Raw genomic sequence first — 11,296 nt, 5'->3', positions numbered from 1 at the left:
AACCTGATTTTTTTTTTATATGGATTTATGCTAGAGGTAGCCACAGCAAGTCTTATTAGGCATTATTTTTCTCTTGATGATCACCTGCATGAATGCTGTTAATTTTGATGCATATTGCTCTAATGCATTGATAATTATCTCAATAACAACACAAGTTCCTTATCGGTGGAAAGGCTCTTTGCGAAGTAATAGTGGTTAAACAGTGGTCTGACAAGAAACGATAAGGACAGTGCCAGGAGATCAAGTTGCCTCCTTCAATTCCTGATTCAAATGAGAACTCTTAAAGTGTAGCTGAAGAAAACCAGATACCACAGTGTTTAGATACATAAGAATCCTCAAGGCAGAAATACTTAAATAGTAGAAGATATACAGTCTCAAACACTACATGTAACCTGTGTCAGTGTAACAAAACCTAAATGTGTGAAAAGGGTATTTTTAGTGGACTGGAGCTTAATTCCACTTTATTAGTGGAGTAACATCAGTAACAGATCCTTACCCTTCATATAAATTTGCACATGACAATACTATATCATCAAGTTTCACTGATGCTTGTTCTGAAGAAGAACTTGAATTACGTTTGGGCTTTGGAGGAGAAAGAACTGAAGGTGGTAAACTCTTCTTCCTAATCCATTGGACCATAGTTATGATATTGATCTGAATAGGACAGTGCCACTTCAGCATTGTCATGCACTTCATTGGTACTAGTAGGAAGCTACATGCATCTTAGTTTGTCTTCCATTCCCCAGTAAATCTGTGTGTCATTAGGTAGGGCATGCAAATCCTGAACTTGCCTTTAAAATTTCAATTCAACTCTATAGCAACTTTCAGTTCATCATAATAAAAGCACATAAAGACAATGGGGACATAGCAGATGTGCAAAATCATGAAGGAGTTCCCTCAAACTGCAAGTACAATCATCCCTTTATGCTTGATACGTAAGGTTTTCCACAGTAACACACCCCCTGCCTATCTCAGGGATGGGCTACCCTTCTCTCCACAACTTTGTATGGCAGAATTCTTAATTCTCCCTTCCTTCTAACTCGAGTTCCTTGTAGGATGCTATGGAGAATAGGTACCAAGAGTTATGTAGCCTTGATGCTCTGTCCAGAAATTCTTGGTCATTTCTGTTTCACTTGTCTACTTCTCAAAACTCCCTTCTGCACTTCTTAATTGGTACCTGTTTTTTTTTTTTTCACTGGAAAAAAAGTAGTAGTATTCAATGGCCCTTGATGTTTACATTCCTGTCTCAATTGCCTTCCACCACCACCAAGTATTTATGCTACTATGAACTTGGGTCTCAAAAAGTTGTATTAAATGGCAAGCCCTTCCCCTTGGAAGTGGTTCTGAGCCAGGTCCAGGAAGGGAATTAGAATTTTATATTATTGGGTTGAGGCATTAGGATGTCTTTGAAGGAAACCCCCTAATTGTGCCGTTTAGGACACAAAGTAATTTAGAAAAAATCATTAAGAGGTGATCTAGTCCAACCCCATGCTCAACACAGGGATAACTTCACAATTATATCAGATTATTTAGGAGCCTATATTGTCAAGTATTGAATATCTTCAAGGACGGAGATAACAGATTCTTCCAAATCTCTGCCCTGCAGGTGACTACTCTTCCCTTGGGAGCTAGTGAGAATTTTCCTGGATGCAATTTCCTTTTTTCTCACATTTTTCACTGTGACCTCCAAGAGAGTCTATCTCTTCCTCTCTACATCCACCTGCTAGGCAGCTGAAACAGCAGGAAATTTACTGCCTCAGCCTCATCAGGGCGAAGAAGCACAGTTTGGTATAAGCTCCAAGCCTCTAATAATCTTGGTGACCCTCCACCAGGGTCCATTCCAGTTTGTCAATATTTTCATGTACTAGGGAATTTAAAATTAGACACAGTACTCCAGATGTGGTCTGCAATCACTTCCCTTGACTTGTTTGCTTGCTCTCTTTCTCACGCAATCTTTGTGTTCAATTTGTCCATCAGGTCCTTTCTGCAAAGCCTCTTTCTTGCCAGTTGAGCCCCAGCCTGTACCAGTGCATGGGCTATTACATCCCAAATGCAAGATTTAACAACGTAAATGACATATGTTGCTCTCCATTCCCTGAAGCCATCATCTCCTCTTGTGCTATCAGATTGGTCAGATATAGCTTGACCTTGGTAAATCCAAGTTGGCTTATACACAGTCCCTTCTTTTTCATGTCCTTCTAGGCTTCCAGAAGGATTTGCTGCATAACCTTCCCAGGAAAGGAAGTGAGGCTGACAGGTCTGTATTTCCCTGGATACTCTTCCTTGCGTTTCTTGAAGGTGTGCAGATCTCTCCTGTCCTCTCCTCTTTTCTGTTCTACTTGTGTACCATGGCAACATCAGAGGCACACACCCAGCGACATAGTTTTTGTGTCTAGCTAAGGCTGGGATTGAGCCATGTGACTGCAGTTGTCTCTCTGCATACCCACCCTCTGCCTGAGGAGACATGGGAGCAGAGCACTGCCCATGTCAGCAGGACACTAAGGCTGAGAGCGGATATACTGCAGAGCTGAGTGGTGCACAGCTGGGTCACGACGAGTGCTCCCACATCATATAATGTTAGTGATGCACAGCTGTGGACATTCCCCCTCATTCAGCCTGCGAACACAGTACTGTATAGCTGGAGGTTTGCCAGTTCAGTACCTCTGCACAAGAACAGGGAAAAAAGGAGAAGGGCAGCTTTGGGCCTGTGACAATAACAAATTCTTAGGGGGAAAAAATAGGTGGAATAAAATGCAGAATGGATTTCCCAGAGGTTATTGTGCCACACTAAGATTACTAGTTAAACTGGAGGAGGAGACTTAGTAAAATAGTTTTAAGGTAGAAAAAATGGGAGACAATCACACACAATAGCAGAAGGCTGGAGACAGAGAGTGAGTGAAATTTCTCAACAATTGATTTGGAAACTGCACTTTTGTGTAAGTGTATATATGATTGCAATAAATATATAATAATATATCATACATAAAACCACATCATAGAGATAACTATATAATTGCACTTTAATAAAACCTAGAATATGATAAAGAATTATGCTGAGGAAGATCAGAATGGCATGCATAGTCCTTGTTATATTTGTCCAAGACAGATGAATTCAAACTAAAACATGTGGTGCTTAATAAGATTTCTTCTCTAGCAGCCTGGAGGGCCATTCGCAATATCAAATTCAAACTTTTAATCTTCTAAGGTCTGTAATTTGATTTTTGCTTTTCAGAATGACATATTGTATGTACTTCATTCATAAATTATTTTATTGCATTTTCCCTTAGTCTTTATTTACATTTTTCTTTATTTAGAATCATGTGATTAATTAGCAATTTGCATATTTCTGCACAGTGGTCACCTGAAGGTCTCTTGGTTCTGTGCTCTGCCATATTCAACAGAACAGTCCCACAATCCAGCAATCCCATCAGAAAGGCACACTGCCAGTCTCTATGCCTCTGTTTTACTAATTTACTAAAATTAAGTTTTACTAATTTACTACCATATAATTGCCTCCACAGAAGATAAAAATTAAGGTAAATAGGACTGGAGTGAAATCTCAAGTACTCAGAGAATTAGTAACTCTAGTTCCATGGGCAAGTGCCCAAGCTAGTTTGATGGGTAAGTCTCAAAGGCCTGTTTTGTGCTGGCTATCGAAGTTTGTTTTCCTCCAGTGCTCCAGAACTTTATTCGAGGATTTTTTTTCCCTGTTTTACACCAATCTCTGCAAATAATTGCAACTCCTCTTGTTTCTGGGATAAAATGTCTTTTTTTTCAGTCTTGAATCTGTGTATTCCATTGGATAATTTTTAATAGCTTGTAGCTTCTGCACATTTCATCTACTAAAATCTACCCTTAGTCATAAAATCAGTGGCTAAACACCCTTCAGAACCTTGCCTTTGTTCACCAAGCTGCATTGTTAATTTTAAAAGTCACAGTCCCTTTCACCTGTGGAACTGAATGTTTTTCTGCTGCTTTCTAGGTTAGGACATGCAACTGCTGTTTGATCCAACAACTGACAGCTGATAACGAGTCTTTACATAAGGAAAGAGAATGATCTTGTCTTAAACTTGGTGGAAACTGGGTAAAGGGGAACATGTTCTGGTTCGTATACTATATAAATGACACACGATTGTGACTATAAAGGGACTGGCCCAGTGTGGTCACATCAAAAGTGCACGCTGTGTTAAACTGGAGTTATGTGACTTTTGACAGTGTAAATAAAGAAAGAACTGAATAGGGCAATTAACAATGATCAGATTACCAACAGTGCTTTGCCTGCTGCTTGTGTCAAAAGTAATGAAATCAAAAGGGCTGAATGCTGGAAAATTTGTGCAATTCAAATGTGTTTAACTGAATTTTGCTCCAGATAGTAAAGACCTTCTGAAACTGGGAGAAAACCGAAAAAAACCCAACTTGTGGTGATTTGCATAATGGTGATTTAAGAATCATATCACAAGGGAGAAAAAAAATGAGTGGGTTAAAAACTGTGCTCTGCTTCAAAGGTGTTACTGTTTTGTTGCAACTACCCTGTGTGGTGCCTGAAAGTATTGCTGTGTTACCATGCCTTCAGTTTAATGCTTCCTTTTTACTGATGGTAGCAAGAGAAATATTTAATGTATTCCAGCCTTTGTAGCACTACAGAAAGCCCTAGAGAACACACAACTCAAAGACTCAAAACAGAATTGAAAAAAAGAAACTAAAGGAAAACAAATGCATTTTAACTTCATCCTTGTCTTGACGTTTACATTTCATTACAAAATATGAGGAATACGTAAAGGCAGCATTAATATAGTCATCCATAAGATAATTCTAAATTTGATTTTTAGAAAGAACATTGTGTTTCTCTTTTGGGGGTGTTGATACGTGCAGTAACCAGCCTGTACTGCACCTTATGCCAGCGATCAGAACTGAGAACAGCATAACCAGTGTTGCACTTAGCTAATGTTATCATGCAAACTAGAAAGACAGTCCTGCTCTTGGATAACATTACGTAGCGATCAAACTACTCCAAGTTCGGATGCCCTGACAAACACACGTTAGCGGCCCCTCTGGTGTGGATTTATGTAAATGTGCGCCGCGGGTCCCGCAGTGCACGTGGAGCGGCTGTTCCCGGGGAGAGGCGGCCGGGGCGAGAACGCGCGCCCACCAACAGGCAGCACGAGCCGTGTCCGCCCGGGACCGACGGGCTCCGGAGGCTGTTCCTGTTCCACACGTAGGAACGGACGAGCCCAGCATATCCAGCGCCGAAGGAATCCGCCCGGGACCGCCGGCGCACAGGATGGAATAACGAGCAGGTTGTGTAACACGGGCCGCGCCGAGCAGGGGGTGGCAGCTACTCCCTGCAGACGAAAGGCCGCATCACTGCGCACCCTCCGCTCAGAGCGTGTATATCGCCCACCGGGGCCGCGGCCTACGGCTCCCGCGCCGGGGCCTGACGAGGAAAACCCTCCCGGCCGCCCTCCACCCACCGTCCCGCAGGCTCAGGCAGGCCTGTGAGGCACGGCCGGGCCGCGGCTGCCACCGAGCGCCTCTGGCTGTTGCAGCCCCGACCCCAGCAGGGCCGCCGGCCCCGCCGCAGTCGCTGCCGTCTCTCACGGCGCCTCCGGGGCCGCCGGGCCGGGCAGTGACGTCACTGAGCGGGGGGTCCCGGCCGCTCCCGCAGGGCGCCTGCGCGGCGCGCCCCCGCCTCCAACTGCCTCGCTCCAACGGCGCCGTCACTGTGAGCGGCCTGGCCCCGCGTGCCGGACGCGCGGGGGGCGCGCACCGGCGGGCAGCGGCACGCGGCCGCCACAGGCCGGGCGCGACACGCTGCGCGCGGGCCCCGCAGAGCTCGCGCGCCGCCCGCCCGCCCTCCCTCGTTCGGCGCGGCCGCCGCGTCCCTTCCCCGCGGCCGCGAGGCAGCGCCGGGCGGCGGAGCGGGTGAGTTGACCGCGGCGGCGGCGACCGGGGCGGGCAGCAGGGAGGGAGGAGCGGCGCGAGGGTGGAGGCGGAGGGCCCCGCGCGCTGCGCGGCCTCGCCCAGCCCTCGCCGGGCCGGACAGCGCTGGGCGGGCCTGCCGCGGCGGCGGCGACGCGGGGCCGCGGCCTGTGCTGGCCGGGCCTGTACAGTCGGAGGGGCCTACAGGACGGGCTGGGCGGGGGCCGGTGCCGCCGCCCGCACTCGTGCGAGGCGACACCGTGGTCCTCAGCCGAGCCCCAGCCGCCCCGTCCGCTCGGCCGGGCGCGGCCTGGCAGCGCTGGCGCGGCTGTTACGGAGGCTGCGGCCGCGGGCCCCGGTCCGGCCGTGCCCGGCTCCTCTCCCGGCCCGTGACATGGCGCTCCGGCCTCGGCCTCGCTACCTCTCGGCCCCGCCCGCCCGTGTCCGTGCGGGACCTGCCGCAGGTTCCCTGCCCGAAGCTGTGTCGCTGCTGCTGCGGGCTCCCCCACGCCGCCTGCCCTGCCCCGCAGGTGCCACGTTTTGACCCTTCTTAGCAACGCTTGTCACTTGCCACCCTCTGAGCCGCCGATATCTTCTTGCCCCATACAAACCCGAGGAACAAATACCAATTTAGATTCTGCTGTTCTTCCTGCTCTTGTTCTGACCTGTTCCGGGCTCCTCCTCCTGTCTCCCAAACTTAGCATCACCAAAAATTTCTGCATTTAACTGTTGCACATAGTAATCCACAGTAGGAAGTGCAGGAGAAAACGTGGTCGACAGCAGTACCTGGGGGATTCAGTGGCCTGGTGATATTTCCAGATCCTATTCTGGGATTAAGTGCTCTTTCTGAGGCAGTGTGACTGCACTTATTGCTTGCTACTGCAATGCAAATAATTAATAACTCTCAGGCTTTAGTAAAGCCATCACTCGCGTGATTGTGAGTGTGCATTCTCTATGGTCTGCACAATGGAGACCTGTTAGAGCCGTGTGAGCAGTGTTTGGAAGAAGAGCACTTTGTGCAGCATAGGTTGAGTTAGTAGAAATAGCTTGTAGAGTGAAGCATAAAAACGAGCAAGGAAAGACAGAAATATGGCATGATAGGAGCTATACCATACAAATTGTAGTTGTGATATTGTCTTTTATGTAGCTGTTAATCCATTACACAATTTTTATACGTTTGCTTTTATAAAAACATATGCTAGTGTTGCTAAACAGTTGAAATATTTTAGGATTTAATATAAGGATGGTAAACATATGGCATCTCTTTAATACCACCGATTCATAGTTTGTTTTGCTTAATTAATCTGTTGCAGTTTGGGACACAATATAAAGACGACCTTGAAAACATAGATATTTATATTTCTTGGAATAATTGGAGTGGTCCTTACGCTTAGTGTATATCCCACAGTGAAGCTCTCCTTTTTGCTGTACCAAGTAGCTTCTGCTTTTAATTTCTGTAGTTGGCTTGAAAGACTATACATATAAATATGGAGTTCTGAACACCTAAGTTTTTTTTCAGCTATTATTGCCTGTTACTCAGTCATTCAGTTTTTATGTGCATTTTACATTTGCAAACCCTCAGAAATTTCAAGCTACTGAAAGGGCACCTTTTGGTGGCATGGCACAAACCATGTTGTCTAGATCTAATTCAACACAGTTAGCTGAAGTAATGCAATACAGTAGTAAGATGTTTCAAAGAGAACAGAAGCTCTAACACATCTTGCCTGACATACCTCCTTAAAGAGGGGCTTAGCTTTACTGCTGTTATTGTGCTGAGTTGAGCTGATGTATGCCTTATGAATTTTTTTATATGTTATTTTAATGAGAGTTTGTATTTTCCTTGGTCAACGTAAATATTGTTAAACTCAAGTTTTAAAAATACCAGGGGGAGAGGTACATTATATTAGAAGCTCTTTTTTTATGATAAGGGAATATTTTTGAAAGGTAATATGAAGTAGCAATAGACATAGGAGTGCTCATTATATAGAAGCAAAAAGTGAGAAATAGAGACATTGTGCCACATCCACCTGAGTGTTGTCAATATAGCTATGTGATGGATGGTATATTTCCATTAAAAAACTTCATAAGGCTTAGCCATTAAGCTTTTAACAATTTCTGAAAAAATTAAACAAACTCTAATTCTAATGTGTGTTTCCAATGAACCATTATGAGAGAGACAGTGAGAAATTCAAAAGATATTACAAATGAAATTGTTCTCTGGGGTGACTGACAAATAATCAGTGTAACCTGTTACACGGTTTAATTCTTATACTATGTTGCAGGAGAAAATACTTGAAACAATTATTAAGGAACTCCAGGGTGGAAGGAGTTCAAGAGCATGACAGTAGTGATGGAAATATAATCTGCCTTTGTCTTTTTCTTTTTGGGAAATGTCTCTTGGTAGTGAGTTAAAAAATTCTAGAGGTATATGCAGTGATGAAGAGATTAATAAAATTATGTATAATCTCTAATTATGCTTAAATTTTTGGGGATTCAGGAGTACTCGCTGGTGGGACAGTCCAGCAAAGAAAAATGGTGTACTTAACATTTCACAGTTTAAAGACTTTACATTTCATGTTTTATATTTACATATTCTACATTTCACAACGTAAAGACATTTTTATGACGTAACACAATTTCTAGTGCAGCACTATGTACCTCTTCTAGCTATAAAGTGAGGGTGAGGAATATATTTTTTGGGGGAAGTTACACTGTTCAAAACATGACTGTTAAGATGATTTTCAGTGATCTGATAATTTGATATTGTATGATTAAGAAAAGGTTTCTTTGTACTCTTTCTGCATTTCTTTGTCTTCTAATTAAGTCCTTTTGTTTGAAATTTACTTTCACTTCCTGTTCACTGAAATGAGATACAGTTATGAGTGGTGAATGTAAGTATTTCATATAGGGAAGGTTTAATAAAGCAAATATCTTGAGCTCTCTGTCCTCTTACTACTTGCTATCATGATATTTCAAAGATCTGCTCTGTCAGTGAGGGGAGCAGCATATAACTTTAGGTTCTGGATAGATTTTGGGATGTGGTTGTTATTTGGTATGTCTCTTGAGATTTTAGTAACAAGGTGGTGAAGTTTGAGTCAGTTGGTGTCTGAAGACTTTAGGGTGGAGGGAACACAAAAATAGGATAGAAGAGCTGATTAAGAATGAAAGAAATGCTCAGATTTACTTTCTTTGGTCTTTAGCAGGGCTTTGGTTTTGGTGCCACTGAAAGCTAGATCATAAATTTTAAAAGAGGGATTAAATTAATAAATACTAAATAGGGGATTTACAGCATATGGATATTTATGAGTTGATGTTTCTAAGATTGTCAGTGTATCTGGTCTTCCTTTATGGCGGTACTGATGTTTCAAATAAACCTGTTGTGTACATGTTGCTGTTAGGCAGGTCTTTGCCAGTGTCCTGTTTAAGGAGAGATAGATGAATGAGGAAGATCAAATTTGATGATGCTTAAAGACTAAAGGTCAGTAAACCATAGAACATTTGGATGGAATATCCGTTTTTTGAGTAGGGACACTGAAATTTTCTTTTAACAGTTCCAAACATGTTTTTATGGCTAGGTTGTAGTTCATGTGCTCATAAATCATATTGCTTATTTCATCAAAAATGTTTTGTCAGTTAATTGAATTCTCGAAGACCACCTCAGATGATGGGTTTTGAGTCACCGTGAACCAGAGTAGAAAGCAGATTGATGTTAGAGTTCAAACTCACCAGAAAGTTGTCAAGTTTGTCTTCTTCCACTGATGCACTGTCTGGTATTGATTTGCTTTTTTGTCCAGTGATGTATTTAGACTGTGAACTCTGTAAAATCTGTTACTGCATAAGACTTGGGTCTCAGTTCTGGCTTTTGGTGCTGTAATATCCATAAATGTTGTCACAAGGTGTGCAGCTTCTAGTGCTTAAAACATAGATACGTGCAACTTAGCATTAATTTTCAATTAGGTGCTTGTGACCTTTAAAGTTTTGTGTATGAGGGACGAGGAGGATTGTATGAGAATGTGTTGTGCATCAGGGCTTTGAAGCAACCTTCATTGGTAGGTGGGTTGTGTCAAGGTATCAGTGAACCCATTGGGTGGTCTGACATCACAGCTCCAGTGAACAAAGAGAAACATTTGAAACTTTAGTGCTGTTTTTGGGTACAGTAGTTACCAAAAGACATGGGCAAGGGATTTTTTTTAAAATGCCTGTGTTATTAGCTAATTTCATGTCAGTGAAAGTGCAGTTTCCCTCTTTTGATGAAAAGTTTTTGTTGGTTATTGTTACTTACTGATTCTTTTGTAACACCGCTGGGTCAGCTTTTCCCATTTGTTTTGACATTAAGGTGCTATTCATGCAAGTAGCTGCATTCCTTTTGTTTGCTTTTCCGACCGGAGTTTACTACTACTGCATGAAGAAATAAAGATTGTTTATTGAGTCTGTTACTGTTGTTATGACTAGTTCTTGCTCCCAGTCACTTGGTGTGCGTAAGCACAAGAGACCAGGTCTTGTATTTTGAATGTTGTGATATTTCCTACATAGTCCAGTCAATAACTAGATTTACAAAAGCTTTTAAAAGCACTAGGCAGATTCAGTGAATTGGAAATGACAGACACTATTCAGAAAGATACATCAATGAAATGGAAGGAATTCTAGTATTGTTATGGTATCTTCAGCAGCTTCAGGCTCGCTGATTCAGGTGGGTCAGTAAAGTAGGTAGGATCTTCAGCATCTAGGATTTTGAGTTGCCCAAATAAGCAGTGTGAGCTTTTTTTATTTTTTTTGTTAGATTCCTTCAGATTTTTGCCCCTCCTCATTCCCAATTCTTGGTTGTATATACAATTTGTGATCATCCCTGCTTGAGGTGGATTTTAGATAAGAAACATGCTGAGGCAGTTGGATATCTCCACTAAACTATTTTTCTCTGTCGCAATAAGAAAATAATACAACAGGAACTGACATAATTCTTTCCCTCTTTTGCAGACAAACTAAGCAATGAAAAACCTTAAAGAAGTACAGTATCTCGTGTCCAGATGCTAGTCTTCCTCCCCTTCTAATATTAGTTTGAAAGGATATGCTTGTTTGAGATATCTGTTTCTTTCCTTAGCAAGTGATCATTCTGGCTATTTGCCTCTTAATTTTGGAAAGTCATATTAGCTGTTAGAGATATAATGAAAAAGTAGTGAATGGGGAGAAGATAAAAATCTACCATAGCGATCCTACTGCATGTTTATTTTGTACCAGTATTGGTTATGACATATCTAGCTTAATTAATTCAAAAAACTGAAGAAATTATTTCCTTAAGTTGGAAGATTTAGACTGTAAAAGAAAACGATGTTGGGAGTATGAAATTTTATGGTAAACATAATGTGGGAAAAATTCCATG

The 11,296-nt window shown here is 42.7% G+C and overlaps 1 protein-coding gene across 7 annotated transcripts in view; it reads left to right on the top strand.

Annotated features, from left to right (window-relative positions):
- Nucleotides 1-5,162: 5,162 nt before the first annotated feature.
- The window catches only part of PHF3 (PHD finger protein 3), a 51,005-nt gene continuing 44,871 nt past the window's right edge, over nucleotides 5,163-11,296 (top strand). Inside the window, exon 1 of one of the 7 annotated variants that reach the window (XM_008921291.3) lies at nucleotides 5,163-5,297. The gene's annotated coding sequence lies outside the window, so the exon portion shown is untranslated. Of the gene's footprint in view, nucleotides 5,298-5,852; nucleotides 5,923-11,296 lie in introns of those variants that run through there. The other 6 variants (XM_018077888.2, XM_029962787.1, XM_029962784.1 and 3 more) reach the window with 6 other exon arrangements.

Source organism: Manacus vitellinus, unplaced genomic scaffold (assembly GCF_001715985.3).
Source record: "Manacus vitellinus isolate BGI_N305 unplaced genomic scaffold, ASM171598v3 scaffold_4_pilon, whole genome shotgun sequence".
Classification (NCBI taxonomy): domain Eukaryota; kingdom Metazoa; phylum Chordata; class Aves; order Passeriformes; family Pipridae; genus Manacus; species Manacus vitellinus.
The sequence above is the reverse complement of the archived record's forward strand: the minus strand, read 5'-3'. Positions and strand labels throughout refer to the sequence as shown.